The sequence below is a fragment of the Neofelis nebulosa genome, chromosome 13 (assembly GCF_028018385.1).
Source record: "Neofelis nebulosa isolate mNeoNeb1 chromosome 13, mNeoNeb1.pri, whole genome shotgun sequence".
Lineage (NCBI taxonomy): Eukaryota > Metazoa > Chordata > Mammalia > Carnivora > Felidae > Neofelis > Neofelis nebulosa.
Window position 1 is genome coordinate 73,367,999 of NC_080794.1, and position 27,650 is coordinate 73,395,648.

The window sequence follows — 27,650 nt, forward strand, 5'->3', positions numbered from 1 at the left end:
TTTAAAAGCCATGGTTCAATCTTAAGACTAAGAGATAATAATTGGTACACAACTGTTAACTGAAGTCCAAATTTTGTGTGGATTCCACCTGTTTTTCTACCAATGTCCTTTTTCTATTTCAGGACCCCATCCAGGGTACTACACTGCATTTATATTTTATGTCTCCCTAGTTTCCTCTGGTCCTTCTCAGTTTTTCAGTCCTTCTTGTTTTTAAAACCTTGACACTTATGAGGAGTGACTGGTTAGATATTTGGTAGGATGTCCCTCCATTTGGTTTTCTCTGATGTTTTCCTCATGCAGATACTGGGAATATGAAATTTTGGGGAAAAACCCCACAAAAGTGAAGTGTTCTTATCTCTTCATATCAGGGGTTATATGCTAACAACATGACTTATCACTGACGATGGCAATTTTGATTACTTAGTTAAGATAGTGTTTTTCCAGGACTCTCCATTGAAAGTTACTATGTTTTGTTTTCCATTTTCTGTTCTTTGGAAGTCAGTCACTAGGTTCAGGTAGGGAATTAAACTTCACTCTCTGGATAAGGGAATATCTATATATGTTATTTAGAATTCTAGAAAGAAGATATAGCTCTCTTATTTATTTGGTTATTTATATTATTTATATTAACATGGATGCATGTATATTTATTTTATACTTTGAGTTACTATTCAATACTATGTATTTATTTTGTTGCTTAAATTATTTCAGCTTTAGCCATCGGAGGCTCTTCCAGGTTGGTTCCTATGTCCCTTTGATAAGACCCCATCCTTTTTGTTCTTTTGAATCCTTTCTTGCTTTCTGGCACTATCAAATGCCCCAGGGTCGTGTTGTATTTTCTTTATCTCAATCTCAGAATAAAGCATTTCTCCAAGGAGCCCTGGTTCCGTTTAGTGGATGGTGGTATTAGAAACCAAGATCTAGGCACAGATGTGCTTCTTGCCATCAGACTGTCACTGCTCCTAGGCCCTCTCAAGGACAGAGCTAGGAAACTTACATATGCCTAGTAACCGGTGTATATACACATATCTATAATTGTTTCTGTGTATGTCTCTCTGTATATATTAAGCTACATGGGAGTTCATACTGATGTCTGACTAATCAAGTACCAGATGGTTCATGCTCTTCTTACTCCCTTTCTCTGACGCTGAAAGGCACAGCTCAGAAGATAAAAGATTTTGACATCTCTCAAAGTTTAATTATTTGTATATAGAAGAATTTAGACCCTCTTGTATATATCTGAGTGTTCACGAGGAAATCTTAAAAAAAAAAAAAATCATTGGTTTATCCCAAACTTCCGACTCCGTAAGAAAATGTTAATTTTTCTACAATATATATATTGGTGACGGGAGATACAAGCAAAGTCCAATGTGCCCTCCGAAACATCACAGAAAAGTTTATCATCTGGTCAGTGGAACATTTAGCATATTTTGTTGTTTTCAAATTCTCTGAAAAATTAGGAAATTCTTAAAGGATGTGTGAAAATCTCAGTCCAGCATGGTAGAAAGTAGGTGTAAATATTGGGTGAGTCTCTAATTTTTTAACAGCTTTATTGATATACAATAAACTGCACATATTTAAAGAATTTGATAAATTTTCACATGTGGATACATCCATGAAGCTATCACCACAATCAAGACAATGAAAATATCTTTTATCACAAAAGCTTCCTCCTGGCCCTGGGTAAATTTTAACAAGTTGGTGAATTTGCAAATACATAATCTGAAAAATGAGAATCTATAGTATTTGTCCATCTTTATGTCAATACCACCCTGTCTTTGATTACTATATATTAAGTCTTGACAGCAGGTAATGTTAATTCTCCTATTTTGTTCTTCTTTTTAAAGTTTTTGGCTGTAAATTTAGCAGTATCGCACACATTTTTAGCTTTATCAGCATCCCACAAATTTGTATATGTTTAAAATTCATATGTTTAAAATTTACTTCAGTATAAAATGCTTTTTAATTCCTTTTTGATTTCTTTTTAATTAAATTTTTTAACATTTATTTATTTTTGAGACAGAGAGAGACAGAGTATGAACGGGGGAGGGGCAGAGAGAGAGGGAGACACAGAATCGGAAGCAGGCTCCAGGCTCTGAGTCATCAGCCCAGAGCCTGACGCGGGGCTCGAACTCACGGACCGTGAGATCGTGACCTGGGCTGAAGTCGGACGCTCAACCGACTGAGCCACCCAGGAGCCCCTGATTTCTTTTTTAGTGTATGGGTTTTGGGAAATGTATAATTTTCTTTTCTAATATTCAGAGATTTTTTTCAAAGATCATTCTGTTATTTATCTCATTTAATTCCACTGTGTTCAGAAGCTATATTTCATATAACTTAAATCCTTTATTTTTATTGGGGCTTTTTTGTGGTTTAGAATGTGGTCTATCTTGGTAAACGTTCCATACACACTTAAGAAGAATGTGTATTCTGCCTTTTGGTGGAAAACTTCATAAGTGTCGATTAAGTCAAGTTAATCTGTAGCATTGTGGAGATCTCCTGCATTTTTACTGATTTTGTCTGATTATTCTGTCCACTACTGAGAAAGGGATATTGAACTATACCCTTACATCAAACTATGTAAATATAAAATAGTGGATTTGTCTATTTTGTCTTAGTTTATCAGTTTTTGCTTCCTTTATTAGGTGCTCTGTTACTAGGCACATCAATGTTCAGAATGGTTGTGCACCCTTGGTTAACTAATCCTTTTATCATTATGGAACGACTTTATGCTTGGTAATATTCTTTGCTCTAATATATGCTTTGTCTGATATTAACACTGATATACCAACTTCCTTTTGATTGTTACTATCATGGTATATCATCTCCCATTTTTACACCATACCAACCATTTCTGTACTTATGTTTGAAGTTCATTTCCTGAAGGCAGTGTATAGTTGGGTCTTACTTTTTTTTTTAATTGAATTTGACAATCTCTACCTTCCAAGTGTGATATTTAGAGTATTTCCCTTTAATGTGATTATTATTACAGCCAGGTCTAAATCTATCACCTTGCCACTTGTTTTCTACATATCCATGTTCACTATTTTTTTCTCTTCTTTTGTCTTCGTTTTGATTAATTAAAAAAATTTTAAGTCTTTTTTATTGACTGATTAGCTATAATGTTTTGTTGTTTCAGTGGTTGCTTCAGGTTTAGAGTATACCTCTTTTCCTGACCCCTGTCTACCTTCAAATGATATTTTATTACTTCATGTTAGTAAAGTGATAGGTACCTTATAAGTACAATCTGATTGCCCAGAAGCTTCTGGTCAAGTAGGTATTAACATCCTCATTTAACAGTGAAGAAAGGGAAACTTAGAAGAGTTACATAGTTTTCTTAAGATCAATCAGCTCTTTTGACATATAGCTAGAATTTAAATTTGGGGAAGAAGATGAGACAGTGTCACTATATTTCACCTTGATAGGTTTATAGGCTAGTGAAGAGGAAAATGGCTATGTGTAGCATCTCAGCTGAGGAGACTTGCTTTAAAACTCCCCATCTATTTCATAAATCCCAAATGTTCAGAGACCATCTGAACCAGTTATTGACATGTGCTTTTGATCCATTTTTAAAATTAGAAATTAAGTCTCATGACTACAAAGATACAGCTGGATATGAATGTTTTCAAAAAATGCAACAATTAATTCCATTCTGCCTGTGATGTCCTTCCTCTCCTGGAAATTCTTATTATTTTTTTTTTTCTGTTCAGTGCTTCTTTATATAGGAGTCCATTTTCCCCCTCTATTCTGAAGTTTTCATTTGACTCTGATGTGAAACATATTCCCTCCCGAGGATACCAGGAAGCTCCCACGGTGGCTGGAAAACAGCTGAGTGTGGACAAAGGTGACAGATACCAGTACGTCATATTTTTTCAGGGAGTGAGAGAGGGGCATGTTCCAATGTGGCCAACTTATAGGAAGGAAAGAGCTTATCTTTGGTTAATTAATAAGTGACCTCTCAGCAAAATTTGATGGCCTAAAAAAATTCAGTTAGCCTAAATTCAATGGTTTCTATGTGAGGCTTATAAATGTCAGAATAACTATTCTTTTAAATGTTTATTTCTGAGAGAGAAAGGGAGGGAGAGAGAGCACACACAAGTGGGAGTAGGCAGAGAGAGAGAGGGGGACAGAAAATCCCAAGTGGGCTCTGTACTGATAGCAGAGAGCCTGATGCAGGGCTCAAACTTGTGAACCATGAGATCATGACCTGAGCCGAAGTCAAATGCTTAAACTGACTGAGCCACCCAGGTGCCCCACTATTTTTTACTTATACAATTTCAGCATCCAGGACCACTCTTTAATGAAGGGCTTAACCATTCAACAATGAAAGAAAATCTAAGCCAGTAGCTATTAACTTGGGGTCCCTGGAACCCCCTAGGAGTCTATGGATGCTCTTTGGGTATATGTATACATTCTCTGTCTAGGGATGAAGGTCCATGGTTTTCAACAGCTTCTTAAAGGGAGCTGTGACCCAAGAGAGCTCAAGAATTTTTATATTAAGGGTACTTTTCTCCAATTTTAGAGAAAATATTCAAAGTATCCCAATAAAGGTGACACGATTTAGTCAGTAAGTGTAATTCAGGCACCATTTATAACATATCTATTCGAAACTGTAAAATGGTAGGTTAGGAACTTGGATTTTACCCATGGGGGTTTTTATATTAAGTTAACATCAGATTCATAGAAGCCAATAAAATGGAATAAAAATTTAATTAGTTTGAATACTCAAGTAACCCAACTGTTTTCCGGCATCAATTTTTCATATATAGGAGGCAAGTGACAAGAAAAAAAATTATTATCTATTGGTCAACACAATGCCTTTGGAATATTTTGAGGTCACGTGACTTCCATGTTGTTGGTTCCTCTTGCACAGAACTAGAGATGGTCAGAAAGATGATCCTGAAGCATAATATGATCAAAGCCTTCAAAGATTAAACTTTTGAAAACAGCAAGTTGGGTTAATGCACATTATAAAGATTATAACAAGTGTGGAAATAAGGAGGTTTCCAGTTAACTCACAAAGAATGAGAAAGTTTAGTCTCTTGTTTCCTGAACAACATTAGTTGGTGAAGTTTTCACAGTAAGAGAGTGTATTTTTATAGCTCTCAATATCTCACAATATTCTTCATTTACTTTTTTTAGTTCTCATGCTAGCCCTTTGAGGTTGGAAGGCATTTGATGAGGAAGGGATGATCTCATTTAAGAATTTGAGGTGAATGAGTCATGGTGGCCTCAATGTCAGGAGACGGGGAAATGGTTCTTAGCAACAGCAGCAGCCAACACAATAGAAATTGTTTCAACATGACCACCATTTCAGGAGCACATCATGGCAGAAACCATGCTGTGCTTTTCCCCTTCAGCCTCTAAATGAGATTACTCAGGTACTGTTTCCTTCTGATAGGAGAGAAGCAGGTGACATCCCACATTTTTACGGGGAACACCCTAGCATGCTGGGCAGCTGGGGCCTCCTATTTCAGTGACAAGTTTCCCCCTCAGAAGCACACGTACAATACAGTTTTCTGGCTTTTTTTTTTCTTCTGAGCATTTCAAACTATGTTAGCTGAGCAGAATCACAGCATTACTGCAAAATCGCTTTGCTCCGGACACACTCCCTGGTCAACGAGGATTAGTGTGCTTACCCTTTCCTGTTCTCTCAGGACTTGGAGTTTTCATAATAATAAGGTAATAATTAACATTTATTGAGCACTTACTGTGTATATGGCATTGTCTGAACAGTGAGTCACTTTCATTATGTATATATTTATTCTAGGAAGTTGGTTCTTTTTACCGGTTCCATTTTAGATGACAAAGCCAAGACTTGGAAGGATTATTTGACTTGCCCAATTCAGTGGAGCCAGAAAAACCTTAGATCTTTTTTTTTGCTTTCACACCCCACTCTTTTTGCTGTCCTTCCTTCCTTCCTTCCTTCCTTCCTTCCTCCCTCCCTCCCTTCCTTCCTTCTTTCCTTCCTTCCTTTTTTCTTCCCTTCCTTCCTTCTTTCCTCCCTCCTTCCCTCCCTTACTTTCTTCCTTGCTTCCTCCCTCACTGCCTCCCCACCCCACTCATATAACTTTCTGCTATGGCAAATATTAAACACTTACAATACATAATAGTTTAACAAATGACCATGTATTCTACTCAGCTTAAACAATTATGAGTTTTTGGCCACACTCATTTCATCTATAGCCTCATGTACCCCCTTCCATATTATCTAGAAACCAGTCCTAGGTAGGCATATGGCATTTCATCTGTAAATATTACAACATGAATCTGTAGTAGCTCTTGGTGCCCTGTGTCACATCTGGTTGTCTACCTCTGATTTCAGCTGCCACTATGGCAGAATTTCTGTGAGATCTCAGACTCTCACTGACAGTGTAAGTGTCACTGGTCAAGGGTGTGCCATGCATGGTTCCCCTTTCTGCCTCAAAGTCTTCTCTGAAATGTAGGGAGTTATCAGTACTGGCATTATCAGCTCATCAAATGAGAAATGGAAATGGGAGATCATGTCCTGGCCTCCTGTGTGCAGATGGACAATTCTGGGGGGCATTCTGTCCATTGCTGCGACCCTGATAACACACCCTTTGACTGGCTTTTTGCTCATTCTCTTTGTACTCTCTCTGATGCCTCACTCTTGCTTCCTGGGATCACTCTTCCCCACCCCACCAAAACTACTTGAACCCAGGTCCTTTTCTCTGTCTCTGCTTTTAGGAATAGCTCAATATTTCTAGACCTTTATAAGTCTTTTTAGTGAGCAGAACTATGTTCTGTTTTGTTTGTTTGATTTAAAATAAAATACATCTTGAGTTCATACCAATTCTTCTTTAAATCAACACTGTTTTTCTTAAGGTCTGCTATCTCACAACCATATCTTTCTCCTACTCTGAGAATCCAGTTCTCAAGAACACCTGAAATAAAAGAATTAGAATATCACATAATTACTTATTTGTTTTATCTCACAATACACATAAATGTCTCAAAATAATAATTTCCACTACCTCAACTAACAATATGATTACTGTAAACAGTTTAAAGTTTAGATTTTTGTTTTTTAGCGTTTCTTTTTGTGTTCAGTGTTTATCCCGCAAGGGATGTGCCTCTAAAAAGACACCTGTTTTCTTTGTGTGTGTATAAGGAAGTATATGGTATAAAAGAGCCTCACCAGAAACCAGGTCTGTTATACACACAGCCATGTCCATTTTGAATTCAGAAACTCTTACCAACATACCAGCAAACCAGAGAAGTTTAGTTTGATCTTGAACCAGGCTGAAGTCCCAGCCTTCAGCAATCAGCTATTTCATGCATGAGCCAAGGGATGGCGCTTCAGTGCCGTGGCCCCCCTGTCCCTCTCTTGACTTGACAGCAGAAGCCCAACTCAAGGATTTAAGAAATTAAGAAATTCCTTATATCAAAAGTTAAGGGGACATTCTCTCCTTATCTATTAGTTCAGAGACAATCTACCTTTGGAAATAAAGTCTCTCTAATAGGAAAACCAGTCCATGTCTCCTACTCAGCTGATGGGTGCCATTATGCCCAGTGCCCAGGCCCAACTTCTGGGACCAGAGAATCTAGAAACAACCTCTTCCATCAAATGGTCAGACAGCTCTAGGCTAAGGTCTTTGTCACCATCGTCTCCAGTCTCTATGTATTGTTCATAATCTCCAAGACAGACAGCTGTGCTGAAGAGGATGAGATCCCAGAGTCCAAGAACAGGGCATAGCTACTGGTCATCTAAGCCTCCAGAGATGAGGATGTCAGAATCACATGTGAATGAAAGGATTTCAAACATCTTATGAATAACTGTGGGCCTTAGTGACCTCATGTGGCAGCTCTGTGGACCATATTCATGGACATCTCAGCAGCATCCTCATTCCTGCATTCCTCAGTGTTCTGTCATTCTTCCATCACTGCGTCACTCTGACAGGCCCTGAGAAGTCATGTGGAGTTTTATGCCACATGGCTCACACATCCAACATCTCTGCAAGTGCTAAGGAAAACATCGGGTGTGATTAATGGAGTCTATTTTGAGTCATGACATCTGTCAGCTAGAGCACATAATGGAAAACAGGGCTTAGGAGGAAGCATATCCGGATTTAGGGGCAAAAAGAAATAAGACAGAAGGTTGGGGTTTGGTTCATTCTGGCCCCTGTACCTGGGCCAGCCTTTCCCATGAGTGCCTGCCAGGTGTCTTGCAAATGCCCTCTGACATCTCCTGTTTTCTGACCTGTTCTCATGTGACTCTCTTGTCCAGACTTTTCATTAAGGATGGTCTTTTCATGACTGCTTAAGTGATGGAATCACATCCCCAAGTCTGAAACAGAACTAAAGGAAGGACTTAGACTTGCTGCCTTTCTATGTCTCCCCTTTTAGTGCCTTCATCTTGTCCTGTCTCAGCTCAAGAACCCATATGGCTCTCCCACTGCCTGGAGGATAGATTCCAGACTCCACAGTCAGGCACCAAGACTTTCCAACCTTGACTGCCTACAACTCCCCTGTGTGATCCTTCCAAACCAGCCAGATGGCAGATCTGCCACCCAAACATGCTCTGTTCACATTGTCTTCTGCCACAACACCCTAACCTTGGCAGTGATCCTTCACAGTACAGTTTCAGGCCCACCATTTCCTGATCACCCAATCCAAAGTGTTCATTTTTCCTCTGAACCACAACATGGACCGTCTATTCCATGCTCTAGAATTGCTTCTTTAAGAACTCAGAGCCTATTGACTTGTCTTGCTAGCATTTGTGTGTGTGCATGTGTGTGAGTGTGTATACATATGCATGTGTGCCTTGACCTCCAACTGACTTAGACGTTCTCTTAAGTGAAGGGCCATGTATCATCTATCTTCTTAAAACTCCTGTAGTCACGAGAGTATATTCATTGTATATGAGGTTGTTAAATGGGACTTTTCCTATTGTCTGGAAATTGACAATTAGGACCAAGAAAAGGGCAAAGTTCTGTACCGCAAGTTCTATAGGGAGCCTAAAACATTTGGAAGGACAATGCCTCTTGAGGATTTTAATAGCTCTGCTACTACATCTAGTCACCCCCCTCCATTTTCTACCAATGTATACAAATCGACAACTGGAGGTGGGGTGTGGGATGAGGGAAGGACTCAACGAAAATTGTTAGCATAGTAAACTGTTAGCCTTTCTCCCCTCACTGGGGATCTAGAGAGATGTAGTCATACCCAAAGTTGTAGCAAGTGACGGGGAGACTCTAGTTCCAGAGGAATCACCCCTTGGATGAGGGTATTTCTAAGAGGGAGACAGGTATCACACTTCCTGGTTGGAAGTCTACTTAGTGCAGTCGATGACCTATCCTTTGTATCTTATTTAAGTAATAAGACAAGAAAGGTGGGTAAAAACAAAAGTGGAAAGATTAACATCAATACTAAAGCAGTGAGCCCAACTAAGTTCATGTGCGCTTAGCATGAATCAACCAGACATGGGTGGAGAGGGGGGTATGTGACTCAGGGCCCCACTCCTTACTTAATCAGAAATTTCTAGTATTTGTCTTTTTTATTTTTTATTATTTTTTAAAGATTAAAAAAAAATTAACATTTATTTTTGAGAGACAGAGAGAGACAGAGCATGAGCGGGGGAGGGACAGAGAGAGAGAGAGGGAGACACAGAATCCGAAGCAGGGCCCAGGCTCTGAGCTGTCAATACAAAGCCCAACGTGAGGCTTGAACCCATGAACCATGAGATCATGACCTGAGCTGAAGTCGGAGCTTAACTGACAGAGCCACCCAGGTGCCCCCCACCTTTTCTTTAAAAAATTTTTTTAACAATTATTTATTTTTGAGAGACAGAAAGAGACAGAGCATGAGTCGGGGAGGGGCAGAGAGAGAGAGGGAGTAAAGATTTTTTTAATGTTTATTTATTTTGAGAGAGACAGAGACAGCACAAGTAGGGGAGGGGCAGAGAGAGAGAAGGAGATGGAGAATCCTAAGCAGGTTCTGCACTGTCAGCGTGGAGCCAGATGTGGGGCTCCAACTCAGAAAATCATGAGATCATATCCTGGGCAGAAACCAAGAGTCAGAGGCTTAACCAACTGGGCCACCCACATGTCCTATCATTTTTATTTTTAAAGAAAGAATTTTATGGCCACAAATAATTAAAAACCATTGGCCTAATTTACGTCTCAACCCTATATCCACAGCTACCTGTCCGTGAAGCTGACATCACTCAAAAAGACACCCAATGAAAAAAAATTAACTTCTATAAGTCAGACTCTGGGATACAAGGAAGATTAAGGCACAATTAGCAAGTTGGTTCTTGTAGATTTTTTTCTTCCCCCTGCTTGATTCCCTCAAGTTGCATGGGCTGTCTAGAGATAGAAGATTACAAAAATGTTTGGTGCAGGTCAGTGATTCCATCTCTATCCTTGATTTGCAAAACGAATGCTGCCAGTGGGGTAGCAGGAGGAAAGAGTATTTCAGACTATTCGGATGTCCCTGGCTTTTTGTTTTAGCTATGCACTGATAAGGTGTTTTTAGAAGAGGAGATCTATGGACAATTTAACACACTGTGTAATATCTGAAGGAAGCAGATGATTGACACTTGTCGTATTTGCCACTGGGAGCAAATTCTTAGAGGCTCCGAGTTGCCTTCAGTGCTGCCCCAACTTTTTGTGTACTCTCCAAACCCTGGCAATGCCTACAGTGAAGCTCTTCCACTTGGTGATGATGGATGGACGTTCTCTTTGGTGGTTGGAATGTATGGCAGGTGAAATTGCAGGACACGCAAGAGTCTATCAATTTGATTTCCCCTGGAAAAGTAGTCCTGCTTGGTTGAGCAACAGCCGGCCTTGAAGAGGATGGACACAGATCAAGAGAAGGTTAAGATCCCCCAGCCACACATTTCGAACTATAAAACAAATGTGCTGAAAAGAAAATAGAGAGCTTGCCCTGGGAACCAGACATGTTATTGATTCATCAGTCTGGTATTAACAAAAGGAAAGAAAAGTTTAAAAAGTTCCTGGTTTCTCCTTTGTCACCTGGTGGTTACCCTGCCTCGGGATAGGCAGCAGGAAATTCAGCTTACAGGAAAATGCATGATAAGCTTTGTATCATTAGCCTGAATTCTCTCCTTTCCCCTCTGTTTCTTCCACAGAAATTCAGAAAATGTCCATTATCTATTTTGCTGGGCTTTTCTTCTACCCCTCCTTGTGCTGAAGCCCACACTTTGGTCACACTGACTCCCTGAAGTGTCCTTCAAATTGTGCTGGGCTCTGTCTGGAGCAGCCTTCCCTCCTTCTCACCTGGATGATACCTTCTCATCCTTTAGTTCACTGCTCAGAACATAACCCCCTCTCTGGGGATTTCCTGGGTGGATTGGCTGCTCTTCTGGTCTGTTGAGGAGTCTACCACCTTTTCAAGACTGAAGGCTCCTTGAGGACAAACAGTATCGAGATTGATGCTCCACACCCAGTGCCAAATCCTGCAGCTAGATCACAGGAAGTGTTAATTTAGCTAAATTTGTTGAATGAAAGACGAATTATGAGATGAATGAGTGTATTTCGGGTGTGAAGTCTTCTCAAACCATGATGACCGCGACTTAGCCATCTTGCTTGAACATCTGCCTGTTATCTTTCATACAATTCATTAAGCCCCATCTACCAGGTAAGATCTTCCAGGCTTGGGTGTTTAATGTTGTCCAGCAAACAGGTGGCCCAGTCAGACCTTCCCTCCCCTGGATTGGTTGGCTCCCCTACCTTCAACCAGCACCCATAGTGATCTTCCCAGTGCAATCATCAGGCCATGTCTCACAACAGGTTAGCCTCCTCTCATCACTGCCAATGGATTCATGTCTCAATGACTTAGTGAAGCATCCAAGTCTCTTTGTAGTTATAACTCAAGTGGTCTTCCCAACTCCATTTTGTGCCTCAGCTTCTTCATTCTCCCAGAAATGCTTCTTTGATTCTAGTCATATGAATTAAGATGTTTCTTTGGTCAGAAAGTTCTACCCTTCTCTGCCTGGAGAATTTCAAGTCTTCCTTTATGAACCAGCACACTCTCTCTGAGAAGTATTTGTATATTTCTTCAGAGAGCTCTCTCCAGTTACTATTTTACATGGCCATAACAGTTTGTCATGTTGACCCTAGTATAACTGGGAGGTAGAGGTTTTAGAAGGGAAACCCCACACAGTGCAATAAATGATGCTTTTGCACATTCTGTGCTTTGGCCATTGCAGTACTATTCCTTTACCTATAAATCATTTATGATAGGGCCTCATTCAATACTTGTTGAAAAAGAGTATCAGGTAAACAGAAAAGGCTAGAGAGTGTTATTCCACGGAGTCTATCATTCCTCTAAGAGAAGTGAGGAACATGGCTGCAAGTCATTAAGGAGACAAGTCTGCTTGTTGTCACTCTGGTTTCTGCTCAAAAGACATCTCCTTCAAGAGGCCTTGCTCGGTGAGTACCCATCTACAGGTCATCCGTTGCTCTGCCTTATCTCTTTGTGACACATTCTACCATCTGAAATCATCTTCTGCATTTAATTGTTTACATGGGTGTGCATGATATTTCTCCCCAGAATGTGGCTCTATGAAGGCAAGGATTTACTCTTCCTTATTCACCACTGTGTCCCCAGGCACAGAAGCAATGCATGCTGTGTTCTCCCATATTTACAAATTGGTAAATATTTGTTGGTCGACAAAATAAAGCCAATGAGGAACATACTTCAAGAATTATTAGGGCCAGTTAGATTAGCAGCTTCCTCTCTTAGGGATATTTGTGGGACTGTGGAACTCTACACAGGACTTGAAAATGACTGTGAGTACCTAAGTGGGCTAAGTTGCTATCAAACCAGATACATCTCAGGGTAAAATCTGAGATGCTTAGACTAGCATCTGACCATCTGACTACCAAGTACATCTGCCATCTAAAAGAGAAGTCCACCATAATAACTTGTAGACTTCTATAATCTGCAAAATATTCCCATTTTTTGTGATATTTTTTCTTTATCACCTAATTCCCCAAACACATTAACCTTAAACTCCTTAAAATGAAAAATGGGTGTAGGATGGAAAGGAAGGGAAGGAGGAAGGGAAAGAAGGATAGCTATTTAAAACAAATATGGCTGTTCCTTTTTATGACTTCATATTTAATGTTGCAGGATGGACATTTGGGTGCATTTTACCAAGAATAATTGTGTTAGCTTAGAAAGATAGAGAAAAAATATTTTTCTTACCTAGTCACCAAAGCCTAGCTCAAATGCAACCTGCTTCATGGGCATTTCTGATTATGGCAGTCTTTATTTTGCCTTTTTCTAGTCTGAATTCTCTATAGAATTGGCACAACTAACTTGAGCCCTTAATTGAAGACTGTCTTTCATTAGTGCCATTTCCTCCCATGTTTCTGCAGAGGGCTTTGTGCTCACTAGGGATAGATGCTGTCCCTTAGGATCAATATATTTCCACAGCAGGAGCACCAGGTGAGCCTTCACTTTAGTTGTGATGGTTGACTCATGCCAAAGCACACGGATGGCCTTGGCCAGAGTACTATATATATATGGTCTCATTTAATCCTTGCAGCAACTATCTAGGGGTAGATAGTATTTACAGAAAGGATATTGAGGGTCAGAGAGGTTGAACCATCTGCCCAAAGCCCCACAGTTCATAAGAGCAGAACTAGGGTTCTACCAGGATTTTATCCTGTGCCTTTTCTCCTATACCTGACTTGGACAACATGCTTCTGGCAGAAGAATACTCAAAGCCAGGCTCAGTGACAATTGATAATGGAAATGGAATCTTGTCTCTGCAACGATTTCTATTCTCCGTCCTGTACATGTGTTACTGCTTCCGGTTGGCTTCTAAGTGCCAGCAACAAATGGCATTCTACCTCAGGGCCCATTAGAGGTCATAAGTAGGGGAACTATGTGTACCTGCAACTGTGCCAAAATTCACTGGGTAGGAACATGACAAAGGCTGTTGTGTTCTACTGTGTTCTGTCTTGGGGACTCAGAGCAGTGGGGGGGGGGGTGGTGGTGGGGGTGGGGGAAGGAACAGGGAGAGAAGGCTGGCAAGGAGTTTGAAGTTCCTGCTGGCAGTAGACCTGATACTCCTTCCCTTGAGTTCATCAGATACAGCAGCTTAACATCCTGGGGATAAAAGACATATGTCCTCCTAATTTTAGGAGAAACTCTACTTTTAGATATTTAAATTCAAAAGTTTTTCTTGATCAGAAAGATCAGATCTTAAATTGTTTATCTTTTTCACCAGAATTGTAAAGAAGAAAGTAAAAGTCACTTGTATAGAAAAGTCATTTGTATAACAAATGTTACTAATGGTTACTCTGTTAGATCATTATTTTTTAAACATAGCTGGGATCATGCTTTATTTATATATAGCTCTTAATCCTGATTTATTCACTTAACACGTCATAAGCTTTCTTCTCCTGCCCTTAGATATTCTTCATGAGCATAATTTTCATTGACAGCATCATAATTACCTTATGGACATACCATAATTTGCTACCATTTTTCTAACATTGGACATTTAACTTCTTGCCAGTGTTGTGTTTCATTGTGTGCCTAGTAGTTGTCAGGGTGGTTTTGTTTTTATGGTGGTCACTGGGAGGTCACCAACGTGTTCCTCATCCTAAGACCGTCCTGGATAGCCATTCTAAATTTCCACGTATTTGTCATGTAATGATACCATGTGAGCGCTTGGGAAACTCCCCTAGGAGGTCATTATGGCTGAACAGTGGTCCACAAGAACTTTAAACATAGTCTTTGCACATTTATGCTTTCCAGGAAAGAGTTGCCTTCCCCCAACTAAGTTTTCTGAGTTAATGCCGTTCTCCAGGGAAGCCTATGGGGAAACAAGATTTCTTATTTAATGATGTGCCATCAGCTCACTTAGTGCCGATTTTACATCACCCAACAGAGGTTTGGACACAATATTCTCTTACTTTTGTGTATTTTCCTGTGGATGGTTCCTTGGAATAATGATGTTAACACCTCCAGGAGAGTTGACACTCAAGCCTAAAGTGGGGATTATCATTATTGAAAGCATCATGATTATGCAAATCTAATCAAACTTTTCTTTTTGGCAAAATTTGTTACCATCTTTTTTAATTCATTCCATGCCTTATTCCTACCACCACCTGAATACAGTAGGCTGGTAAAGTCACTGCAGTCTTCTCAAAAAGTGACATTGAGACAGGGTGCAGAGGCTAGGGGATTTTTAAAGAGACAGTTACGAGATGGGGCAGATTCTGCTGAGGTGCCCATCAGTCTGGTTCTTTGGCCTTGCTAGTGGCATGCCTCTGTACCCTGTGGTTTCCTGCACTTGCCTTCTGTGGAGAGGCACCATGTTCTTTGGATCTTCTCCAGACCTTACAATCCCAAATGGAAATTATGGAACATTTTGAGGTCTTAGAGCCAAGAAGTGACCTGGGAGTGCTTTGGCCTCTCCTTCATCCCCAACGTCATCCTCAGTAGGCAGTGATACTCTTGGTAAAAAATGGCACCAACGACATGGACAAATACACACCATTTGCTTACACTGATGTAATGCATCTTTAGAAAATTCTGCCTCTCCTATCGATCTGTGTCATATGGTGTAAATAAAATTATCGTGCTTGCTGGGCAAACACAGCTTCAAGACAATTGTTTGCCAGCCAGCATCCTGCCACCAGGCCCCTCCTGTGTACAAATTCTGGATCTGCTTAAAGAAGTGGCTTTTAATCGACTTTTGGATTATGGATCCCTGTGAGACTCTGAAAAGCTGTGGATCCTCTGTAAGAAAAACATGCACAGATGCCCACATCTGTCACACAGTTTCACGGGGTTTGCTTTAACCCTGACACAGATTAAAGTAAAACAAAATAAAACAGCAAAATCCTTCTCAACAGGCCCAGACACTCTTGAGAAAAGAAAACCAAGGCCCAGAGAAGTCAGTAGTTCATTGTGTGACAGAACTGGGGCAAGAATTTAAGTTAGTAATTATTACCTTCTCCATATTTTAGGGACTTGTTTTTTTAGTGACGTGTAGCCAGGGGTTATATTCAAAATACTGACCACAAACAACTGCCTGTGAACACAGCTGGTTTGATGAATTCATGATTCTCTCTGTCACCTGGGGGCTTTGTTGCCCCGAGATGGAAAGAGGCCTGGGAACCAGCGAAAGACTTAAGCACCAGGGGGAATTTCTAAGTAAGACAGCAGGCTGATGGGGGCATGCAGGGCCATGACCTGCCCAGGGCAGCAGCTTTGTTCCCTGCCCACAGAAGGAGCAGGCATCCAACACTGAATGTGAATGAAGCCACCCAGTGCTGACAGCTTGACCACCAACAACTGTGAGCTCAGGGATGATTCCCTGAGTAATGTGCAGTTTGAGATTTACTGGGAGACAGAGCAACTGATTCTGGTTTCCTGGGCAAGTGCTTCATATCAGGCAACTGAGTGCTGGTGTGGTTAAACCATAGCACCCACACGGTCCTGTGCAGTATCATCAACTGCGACTCAATGATGTGGGCAGCGCTGCCCAGGCTGGTTGTATGGTTTGCATAATCTCTTTCTTTGCGAGATGCTTCTCCTCCACCCCAAGCAAGATTTCTCATCCTCTTCCTTAGGGTCAGTGGAACCTTAACCCTGTAATGGGACACAGAACTCACCTAATGCAAACCCCTCCCTGCTCCCCGACCCTGCTATACTCCTGTCTCCCACTTTATAGTTATGGAAACAAAGTCTCTGGGAGGAAAAGCCATGAAACGTTCAGATTTAGTGCTGAAACTCCGTTGTACTGCCCCCTGCCCACTGTCATTCACATTACTTGCTTACTGGGCCTTTAAAACAAAATTGCATCTTCGTAGAAATTTTTTCTTTGGCAACTTCCTGAAATATATTCTCTTCTATCATCCTGTGTATCTTCTGGCAAAACATATTATCAAAAGTCTCAAGTCAGAGCAGATTCCATGGGACAGTACTCTTGCAGTGAAGTCAAAACTGCCTCCTACAAACAAATCTAAAGAGTTTTCCCGAATCTGTTGTGGGCAAGTTTGTTTGGGGCTGTGCATGGGGTCTCACCTCAGAGGACCATTCCACGGCCAGAGCCACGATCTGTCCTGTGATACGTGCCGCTCTGTGGGATCCCAAAGCATTTTTGGTAGCTTTTCATTGCCCTAACCTTTCCAAACTGGCAAAGGAAACATTTCCTGCCCCTTACTGTTTCTCAAAGCAAATATTAGCTTGCAGTATTTTACTCTCTCTTAGCCTCCAAAGAAATCTACTATTGAAACGTTGGAAATGGGGATAAATGAGCCCATCCTCCAATCTGTTTACTGCAATTCCCTTAATTGCTAAATTGCCCCATGCTGTTTGGCTTTCTATGATATTTTTGGGCTTCAGTTGAGCTCTGGAATAGGTAAGGTTCTCTGGGTTGTGTCAACAGGATTATCACAAATCCTCTTTCTAATAGCTCTGCGTGCATTGGCATACATCAAAGTACTAGCTTCAGCTGCCAGATTCTCCGTATTCATGAATATCTGCATATAAAAAACAAGGGGTTTTATTTGCATATGGATTAAAACAGGATGTGGGTTTTCCTGTAGTTTATGTTCCCTAGAGTAGAGGTATAAATGTGCAACGTTTTTCCTTGCACTTTCATTGTTACTTAGGTTGTGAAGTATAGTTCCTTTCTTTAATTCCTTTTTTTTTCCTGATTATGAAAATAGTATGTGCTTGTAAAAGTTGGAAAATGCCAAGTAATAAGAACAAAGACATCTTCCACAACCTTACCTCCCAGCTGCGTTTCGATGTGCTTATGTTACTACACAGTATTCCCCCCAGAAGTCTTCAGCAGTCTGTATATACAGCTTTATCCTTTTCTTTAAATTTAACAATATTTATATCTCACAACATCTTCAGATGTTTTTAAGATGGTATTTGGATACCACTTTAAGGGCTGCATAGTTTTCCATCATGTGGGTGTGCCATAGTTATCTAGGGGTTCTCTAGAATGCTTCCTCTTACTATTTTTGCTGCTGTAGATAATACTTCGTTGATGATTTTTGTGCATTAAGTGTTGGGTATGTACCTTCAAATACTTTTTTCAGAAATGGTATGATTTTGGAGGGTTCTTTTTTAAGGTTCTTGATAAAAATGACTGGTTTTCTTTGTAAAATAGTGTCCCTAGCACACTATGAGAATGTTTATTACATCCAACTTCAACAGCTCTGATACATAAATAAGATATGTACATATCCCCTCATATCCTGCAGACAAGAGTGGTTTCCCATTGTTGTGTAGAACTTAGGCGTCTTTGATTACAAGTGAGATCAAACTTGTTCCCTATGGTTGTCAACCTGTATTTCTGCTTCTGTGAACTTTCTCCTCTAATAATTTCATGGGTGGTAGTTTAGGATGGAAGCTCAGCACCACGAGAACACCAGTGTGTGAGGTTTTTCTGTACAAAACAGTACTACAAAGCCACAAGTGCCTTTCTTCCTATCAGATGGACTCTGCCAATCCTCCTTAGACATGCATGAGCTGGGAGCATTTCCTTGTATTTAAGCTGATATAAATTTTTCTGCCTAGAACTGTGGGGAGGCAGTCTTAAATGAACCCCTACAGAAATGCCAAATGTTGCTTACGGCAGTGGGGGTCTCATTTGGGATGACCGAAATAATGTTCTGTCATTAGCCTGGGGGTCATGCCAAGAGGTGGGCAATCACTGGAGATGAGGTCCGGCACAGTGGAGGTGGTCCTGAGCAGTTTCTACTCAACAGATGCCTCTAATGAGACATCTGTGCCTGAGGGTTCCGTTTAATTGGTATCTTCCTCCTTCTCTGCTCCTGTCGTCAGGCAAACCAATTTGGGACATTTAAATGGTGCCTTCTCTGAAGTCTTCTTCTTAGTGTTATCTTCAGGAAATAAAGGCTCCATCTTGCAGGGCTTAGGTAACTGGAATTATTTGACACTTGGCATTTCCCAGCTTCATGGGATGGAATCCAAAAGAGACAAGGGAGAGCAGTGCTGATCATCCCATGGCCACTGTCACCTCAGTGGAACAGTGAGTGCTCCTCCCAGTTGGGGGCGTGTGTTCTTGGTTGATTGAATTCAGTCATTTTGCAGATAACTAAAACAGCAAAATGATTCAATGTTAAAATCTAGAGAGTCGATGTGATCATTTCATCATCTCACTGCCTTCCGACTTATCCTGAGCGAATAATGAATGTGCCTCTTTTGTTGTATTCATGCTGCCATTTGCTTTCTGTGCGGTCTTCAGCAAACCAAGGTCTGAGAGGAGAAGTAACTCACCCAACTCAAAAGAGAAGTGGGACTACCGGGAATCTACATTTCTTTGCAATGCATTTTCGTGTACTCCTAGACTCTATGACCCACCCTCAGAAGGAGACATCCTTTGAGTGGTTTTTTCATCTCGAGGTCTCATCTGCTTACAATTTGTCGCCTTGTCCCCTTGTGACCTAGGACATTGCATATCTGAGATGGATGACTGGGTCACGGGTAATATCTGTGACTTGGGAGTGTTTTCCTCTTTATGAATCCAACAAGCCTGTGCAGCTCCCCGGTTTTCTTTATTAGTTCCACATGCTAACCATTGTGCTAGCCCAGCCAGATCAGTCACTGTCTCTTTTTGACCCCAACCCACAGCTGTATATTTTGGGGCTCTATAGAGATTCCATCTGATTCTAGTTTAGATTGATGCCCCACATAAAAAGAAGTTGAGATGGAATTTACCAGCAGGAAGTCCTGGGAACAGGAGCCCCATAAAGAACTCAAGCCACGGGGGCAGGTCAAAACCAAAAAGAAAAAATGAATCCATGTGTACTTACAGCTAGAAGTCACCACGTGTGCGAGTGGTTTCTTATGGGATAGAGGGTAGATTAAAGCAAACAGCACAACTGAAAAACAAATACTAAAAAACAAAAACCCCCACATCATCCTTTTAAGTGTGGGATGAATTTGGAAGCAACATTCGTTCATTCATTTAACAAATGCTTGTTGAGTATCGTCATCTGCCAGCCGGCAATTGTGCCAGACTAAGAATAGAGGCAAGATGGTGGCATGTGTTCTGTTTGGGCTTGGCCCAGGAGGTACAGATGTAAGAGAGGAGCTAAAAGAACAGGAGAAGCCAAAGAGATACCTGGTGGTTTGATGGGACAGAGAGGGCAAATCCCAGGTAGAAGGAATATATGTTAGCTTCCTACTGTGTCACAAACTGCTGCCACAAATTACCACAAACTTAGTGTTTTGAAACAACATAAATTTATTGTCTTACAACTGGGAAGTCAAAAGTGCTAAGATGGGTCAGGAGGGCTGCATTCCTTCTGGATGCTCTAGGAAAGAATCAGTTTCTTTGCTTTTCCTAGCTGTTGGAGGCCGCCCACGTTCCTTGGTAAGTGGCCCACCCTCCATCTTCAAAGGCAGCAGCTTCAAATCTTCCAGTCTCTCTCTGTGTCCCTCTGCTTCCCTTATGATGTTGCTTTCTGTTTTATAAGGACCCTTGTAATTTAAAATACAAAAGAGATGGGGGTACCTGGGTGGCTTGGTTGAGCGTCCAACTTTGGCCCAGGTCACAATCTCGCGTTTCATGAGTTCAAGTGCCCCGTAGGGCTCTGTGCTGACATCTCAGAGCCTGGATCCTGCTTCGGATTCTGTGTCTCCCTCTCTCTCTCTCTGCCCCTCCCCCGCTCATGCTCTGTCTCTCTCTCTCTCTGTCAAAAATAAATAAACATTAAAAAAAATTTTAAAGTACAAAACAGATGAACGTCAGAGAAGAGAAGCAAAAATAATATAAAAAAAAGGAGGGGGACAAAACATAAAAGACTCTTAAATACAGAGAACAAATTGAGGGTTGCTGGAGGGGTTGTGGGTAGGGGGATAGGCCAAATGGGTAAGGGGCATTAGGGGGGGACACTTGTTGGGATGAGCACTGGGTGTTATACATAGGAGATGAATCAGTGAAATCTACTCCTGAAATCATTATAGCACTATATGCTAACTGACCTGGATGTAAATTAAAAAACATAAGTAAATTTTAAAAATTAAAAATTAAAATAAATTAAAAAAAATAAAAGGTGACTACATTGAATTGAACTGGATCATCCAAGATAATCTCTCATCTCAGGATCCTTAACTTGATCACGTCTTGCAAGTCCCTTTTGTCATGTAAAGAACATATTCACAGGTTCTGCGGATTAGGGTGTAGTCTTTAGGGGCCATCATTCAGCCTCCCATAATATAATAGCAAGGAAATGGGATATTTTGAGACATGAAAGATGATTTTTTCCAAATGCCTACGTATACACATTCACATTTACACAAGTACATGTGTTGATATCTTCTTGATAATTTTTTTAAATTAACAGACTATTTTTAAAACACTTTTGGGTTTACAAAATTTGAGTGAAAAATACAGAGTTCCCACGTACTCCGTGATACCCCTTCCCTCTGATTAAAATATACATATTAACATATGCATTAGTGTGGTATGTTTGTTACAATTAATGAGCCAATATTGATATTATTAACTAAGGTCCATAATTTGCATTAGGATTCATTCTGTTGGACATGCTATGGAACTTTCACAGGTGTATAATGACGTGCACACGCCATTACAGTATCATTCACAATAGTTTTATTGCTATAAGAATCCCCCATACTTTATTCATAGCGATCATTTAAAGTTTTCCTTTTCTGTGAGTTTTAGGAAAACTTTGGACCCTTTTGCACTAATGAATGTGTGACTTCCCCTAAACACTATAGCCTAGTGTTCTCAGGTGTGCTATAACTTGTCATGACCCCAGATGAGATTAGTTTATAGTAGAAGCTTTTGCACTGGAGACAGTGGTATGACAGAATCAATCCATCATGACCTGTGAGACTCCATTGTATGCATCTCTTTCTAACTCTGAACTCAGCGAGGTCGTGTTGATAGTTTGAAATCAACCATGGTAGAAGTATTTACACCGTGAACATCAGCAAATTCTACAAATTGGATCCCCTTCCCTCCACTGGCCTCAACCCCCCACCCCCAAGAAAGCCAGTTATTAAACACTGACCAGCACACGACTGCCTATAGTTCTCCCATTGCCCTTTTATCATGGCTGTGAAATGGCAAAACTTCTTGCCTCTTTACTCTTGTCCCGCACCTAACCCCCATCCCAGATTTGGAATGAGAATATACATCTAAAATGCATCCATTCTTATGCTGTGTAATCCATTTTGCAACTAAAAGCCGGTGTGAACTTTTGTCACATCATGTCATTCTCTCACTTAAAACTTTCCAAAGGCTTCTCGTGGGATTTAGGATAGAATCCTGACTCCATATCATGACCAAGTCCCTTTTTGTTCCACTAGTCCCCTCTTACGTCTTTCTCCCTCTCACTTACCAGGTTCCAGTTATTCTGGTTTGCCTTCTATCCTTGGAACATGCCAAGGCTGCCTACCTACGGCACCTTCGCACACCATTGCCCCTGCTAGGAGCGATGGCTGATTCCCCATCATTTACTTCTCAGCTCTTGGACGTCTTCCTGTGGCATTCTTTTTTATTTTTATACCCTGTGTTATTTCTTTATAGTACAATATTTGTCACCACCTGAATGGATCTTGTTTATTGATTGGGTTACTTGTTTATAATCTATCTCTCCTCAGTTAGAACATAAGATCCATGAAGGTAGGCACCCGTCTACTTTATTTACTTTTAGGCACCATGGGTGTGCTGATGTACAACCATTGTGGATGCTTTATAAATATTTGCCCAGATATTTATCCAACATATTTATCCAACAGAGCAGTATCAGCCTTGTCTCTGTCCTCAGAGAGCTTACAATCAATCCACTGGTGCCCTTGAAGCCAGGCTGCCAGCCAGATTAGAGCAATGGCGTGTTCTGGGACACAATCTGCAGGGACAAACTCCACGTTACAAACCAAGAATTAATTACAATACCAAAGCAATCCAGTGCATTTATGTAAATTAATTGAGTTTAACTTAATTTTCAACTAGACTGTAGTCCCTTTCTTCCCCCTTTGGGGATTTTCCACTTCATAAGGTAAAACAGAAAAATTGTTCAGCTTTCCATCAAGAAGTGTGTTAGAAACCAGGGCTGATTCTGCAACTACTGATGTCACAGTGGGGAGGGAAAGGAGGACAATAACTTTTCTGAACCAGTATCTAGTCCGACTCTGTTGCCTTTTTCCAAATGTCTTTCTTGGTGATGCCGAAGAAGCCTACTTGCTTTCATCAGCTAGAAAGGGGAGCTGCTCAGCCAGAAGGTGGAACCGCTGGCAGCTGTTTCCCAGAAAAGCCATCCTACATTCCCTACATCTAAAACTTCCACTGAAACTTATAGGACTGAACTTTGAAAAGAGTGAAATGTCGTTAGAAATCTTTGCACCATCTTTATTCCTGAGTTGCTGCTGGTCTCTGGCACTCCAGTCTCAGATGCACAGGGAAACCTGCCCTTGTCCTGAATCCATGATGCCTTTTCCATCAGACTGCAGATCCCCATAAAATGTGCAAAGAGGTTGACTCTTGCTGCATTGACTCCTCTCGAGAAAGTGAAGGTTGCCCCAGCCCCCTCTCAAGCTGTCACTGAGAACAGTACTGGAGGGTGGATTTGCCAAATGTCTGTCAGAGCCAATGCTGGGGGCAGTGTCAGCAGGGAGCCTGAGTTACCTTTGGTGACATGATCTTTTCTCCTCCCTGTACCTTTCGACTGTTCTGAACCAATGACACAGATCTCAAGTTCCAGGGGACAGGTAAGTTACTCACCAGCTGATCCTTCCAGTAATTGGTGAGAATGAGCAAGACCTCTCTTTTATGGGCCTTCCTAAACCCACTATGGAAATAGGGGGTGGGTGTATGAAGTTTGCTTCAAGGAAGTCTTACTCAGGGAGTTGTTTGTCATGAGCGACACTGGCATTTAAGTTCCTCTCCTTTATTACCATAAAATACCTCCTCAGCATAGACCTGTTTCTCTCACTGGCAAACTTGTCAAAGTGGCTCTCATGAAAAGGAAACAGAGAATGGGAGAGCCCACTGATTAGAAACTTTGAAATAAGTGCTCCAACTTTGGATATTCATATTTATGATTTATGCTACTGTTTGCAATAAAAAGCAATAATGGAAAATAATAATGAAACAGAGCTTTATAGATATTTCTACACTTGCATCAGAAATCCATCCTGCCCCCATGATTCCAAGTTGAGGATGGCAAGCCTTTAATACATGGGTTTCACTTCTTCTGCCACAGCAGACATTGCTGAACGATTACCGCATTCTTTCTTGTTGAGCTGAAATGCAACAGAAGAATCCTTTTGGATATGGTGTTCTTAGCAGCCACTATAATTCATCAGAAATGTTATGCAAGGGGCACCGGGATGGCTCAGTCAGTTGAGCGTCCGACTTCGGCTCAGGTCATGATCTCACAGTTCATGAGTTCAAGCCCCACGTCAGGCTTGCTACTGTCAGAGTGGAGCCTGCTTTGGATCCTCTGCCCCCCTTTCTCTCTGCCCCTCCTCTGCTCATGCTCTCTCTCTCAAAAACAAACAAATTTTTTTTTTTAAAAAAGAGAGAAACGTTATGCAAAATGGCACCCGTTTGCCAGCCTTGTTCTAAGTTAATAAGATCTACTGTATGTGTGTGAGTGCAGGTACCACTTGGAATGTCCTCAGCTAAAATGCTCTCATGTTTTCAATTTCCATTTCAGATGCATCTTTTTGGGAAAACCGTTTTCTGCCCAAAGGAAATCAGCTTTCCTGTTTTCTGTTGTTATCAATATTGCTGTTTGGGTTCCCTTGAGTGTGGATTAAATGGCAGCTGAGAAATCTTGTTGGGACCACCTCTTCCCATTGCCTTTCAAAGTGAAGTCTTGACAAGAAATGAGTTCTTCCCAAAGATAAGTACATTGGAGGTTGGGTCTGGTGGTAGCTTCCTAATGAATTTGTGGTGCACAGATCTGTCCTTGAGCTATTTTCTGTAATGTTCTCACTGCAGTGTCCCATGACTGATCTTATTTCAGAGAATTGTATGAGTTTTGCAGCAAATTACAAGGAAGGCCTGGTTCCTAAAATCAGCTGAAGGCCAATTAAGGTTTCTTGGGGCGCTTTCCTTCAGCTGCAATGTCATCATAAATGACTCTCCAGTGCAGTGGAGGGCTGACATTTTGTAAGCTAATACTATATTTTGGGAGTGATTAAAATCTCCATCTCAGTCACCTGCCTGACCAACTGCCAGTGGCCACAAAACAAAAAGATTACAGTCAATTCATATCCATTAGGAAAATGACATGAAACACTATTGGTTTAGGCTCAGTGGGGCTTAATCTGATTTCAGGAAGAAAGAAGAGGTGTGCAATTAAAGGAGAGAGGAAAGGCAGAAAAGAAAATCAAATGAGAATTTTCCCCCAAAACCCAAGGCCTTTTTGGTTTGTTCATTTCCATAAGGATTTATTAAGTACCTGTTGAGTTCTTCCCACTATGGTAGACCCTGAAAGGGAAGAAGGAGAAAACACTAGCAATGCCTGTCCTCAGAATTTGCAGTGAAGTAGGGGGGAAATACTACACACTGAGGAGGTGGCCAGAGAATTAGCAGATTCATGTTAGTAGGAATTTAAAAATATTCTTTAGGTGCCTGGCACAGTTGGAAAAGGAAAAGAAGATAAGTGAGAAAGGATAGTTGACATCTACATGCTCTTACTGTGTGCTTCACATTAAGTTTTACACATATTAACTCACCTTTACAACAACCCTACATACCATTATTATTCCCGCTTTATGGATGAGAAAACTGAGGCCCACAGTAGTGAAGAAACTTGCCTGAGATCACACAGTCCGCAAGAGGAAGAGCTGGGGTTTGCATACAGCTACTCTGGTCCTAGAATCTGAGGTTTTACCATTATTCTATGTGGCCTCCCAAGGTGATGGGGTATTCCTGACCCATGAGGATTTTCATTCTCCATGGGGAGATGAGGTCTAGGTGTGGGGATAATTAAGCTACAGGTAGAGGGTGTAACAGTGGAGGCAGGGAATAGAGTGATTGATGACTTCAGAAAGGTGGGTGTGCTAACTGAACTCTGGACACGGATGTGTATATGTTGGGGGAAGCTCTGCACAGAGGGATAGAGAAGGTTCTAACCCAGGAAAAGAGCACGAGCAGAGGAGACTGAAAGAATGGCTACAATTTGCAGTTACTTGTTTGTAGTTGTCCAAGAAGAGAAATCATTAAATCAAAGGGTGCCTTCTTACAAGGACAAGGGTTTATAGCACTAGGGACAAGAGCAAGGATGTGGAATCTGACAGACTAAGTTTAAAGTTCGATTGTGTCATGCTCCTCAAGTGACCTTGAGAGAGTTACCTAGCCTTTATCGGCAAATGCAAGATGGGAAGAACGGCTATAGAAGAACTGGGAAAGTCTCTCATCTTGTAACGGAGCTCATTTATTTACTTCTTCAAAAATATTCATTAGGAACCAATTACCTGCCATGTGCTGTGCTAGATGTTGGGACAATGAACAAGGCAAACATGAGTGTTGCTCTCGTAGAGCTTGTATTCTAACTGGGGAGGCAACATAATAAACAAGCAGTAATCAACAAGTAATCTTAGGATATGAGAGGGATTTTGAAGAAAACATAGGGTTGGGGCCAAGTAGAATTAATGGCTTTTACTGTGCCAAGGACAGTGTTTGTCAGGTAGGAGGCAATCAAAACACAGGAGCTTTCATTTTACATTTATTAATAGCTCCATCTTGAAATTCAACATGTAAGAGGAAGCCAAGGTATCAGATACTCTTTGCTGCCTACCAGGAGGGCATTTCTCCTTTCACCTTGCTTACAGACCCCTCTTTAATCCAAGATTCATCTTATGCCCACAGGCAAGGTGTTGGGGTTACAGGAAGCTCAGGATGGATGTCTACATCTCCAAGGAACTATCACTTTCTACCAAAATGTGAGAAGAAACTCTGGAATACAATGTCATGAGGATGGGAACTGTTGTGTATTCACTGCTTTCCCCTCAGTGCCCAGGACAGTTCCCAGCACAGAATAGGGGCTCAACAAATGTCTGTGGAATTATTAAACAGGTCAATTGAAATAAACATGGATATATTTTAGAATCACACAAGCATGGCATAAAATTTTAAAAATCCAAACAGGTAAACATATTGGGAGTGCGACTTTATATTTTCTACCACTAGTGACATTTGCTGCAAATGTTTAAAGAGCTGCCTCTTAGGAATATCCCACTTGACTTTAATTTGAGCCTTATCACATATCATTAAGACCTTTTCTTAGTGCTCTTTCCCGGAACACATTTCTATGCAGACAGCCCTTGTTCTCCAGGCCAGCAGTAGCTCTGAACAAGAGGGAATACCCCAGCATTTGCTTCTGAACTCCTTTTTCATGAGCCAAATCAGCATCCTCAGTCCAAGATAACTAGAAGGAAATGGGATCTTGAATGGCCCAGTTGGGTGGCCTTTGCTCGTGCTATTTCTCTCACCTAATCTTGTTTCCTCTTGCTGAGAGCATCCCTCTCCATCCTGCAAAGCTTGCCTAAAAGCCCATTCAGCTTTCCCCACTTCTCTAGGCTCCAGCGAGTGGACTCTCATATCTCATAATCTGCATAGTATATTATCTTATCTATCAAAGGAATTAAAACATCAAATAGCAGCACAGGACAAAGCC

The 27,650-nt window shown here is 41.1% G+C and overlaps 1 long non-coding RNA gene across 4 annotated transcripts in view; it reads left to right on the forward strand.

Annotated features, from left to right (window-relative positions):
* The window catches only part of LOC131493371 (uncharacterized), a 75,456-nt gene that overhangs the window by 19,529 nt on the left and 28,277 nt on the right, over positions 1-27,650 (forward strand). For 3 of the 4 annotated variants that reach the window (XR_009252601.1, XR_009252603.1, XR_009252602.1), the window contains exon 3: positions 24,681-27,121. This is a non-coding gene — a long non-coding RNA (uncharacterized LOC131493371). The remainder of the gene's footprint in view (positions 1-24,680; positions 27,122-27,650) is intronic. The other variant, XR_009252600.1, reaches the window with a different exon arrangement.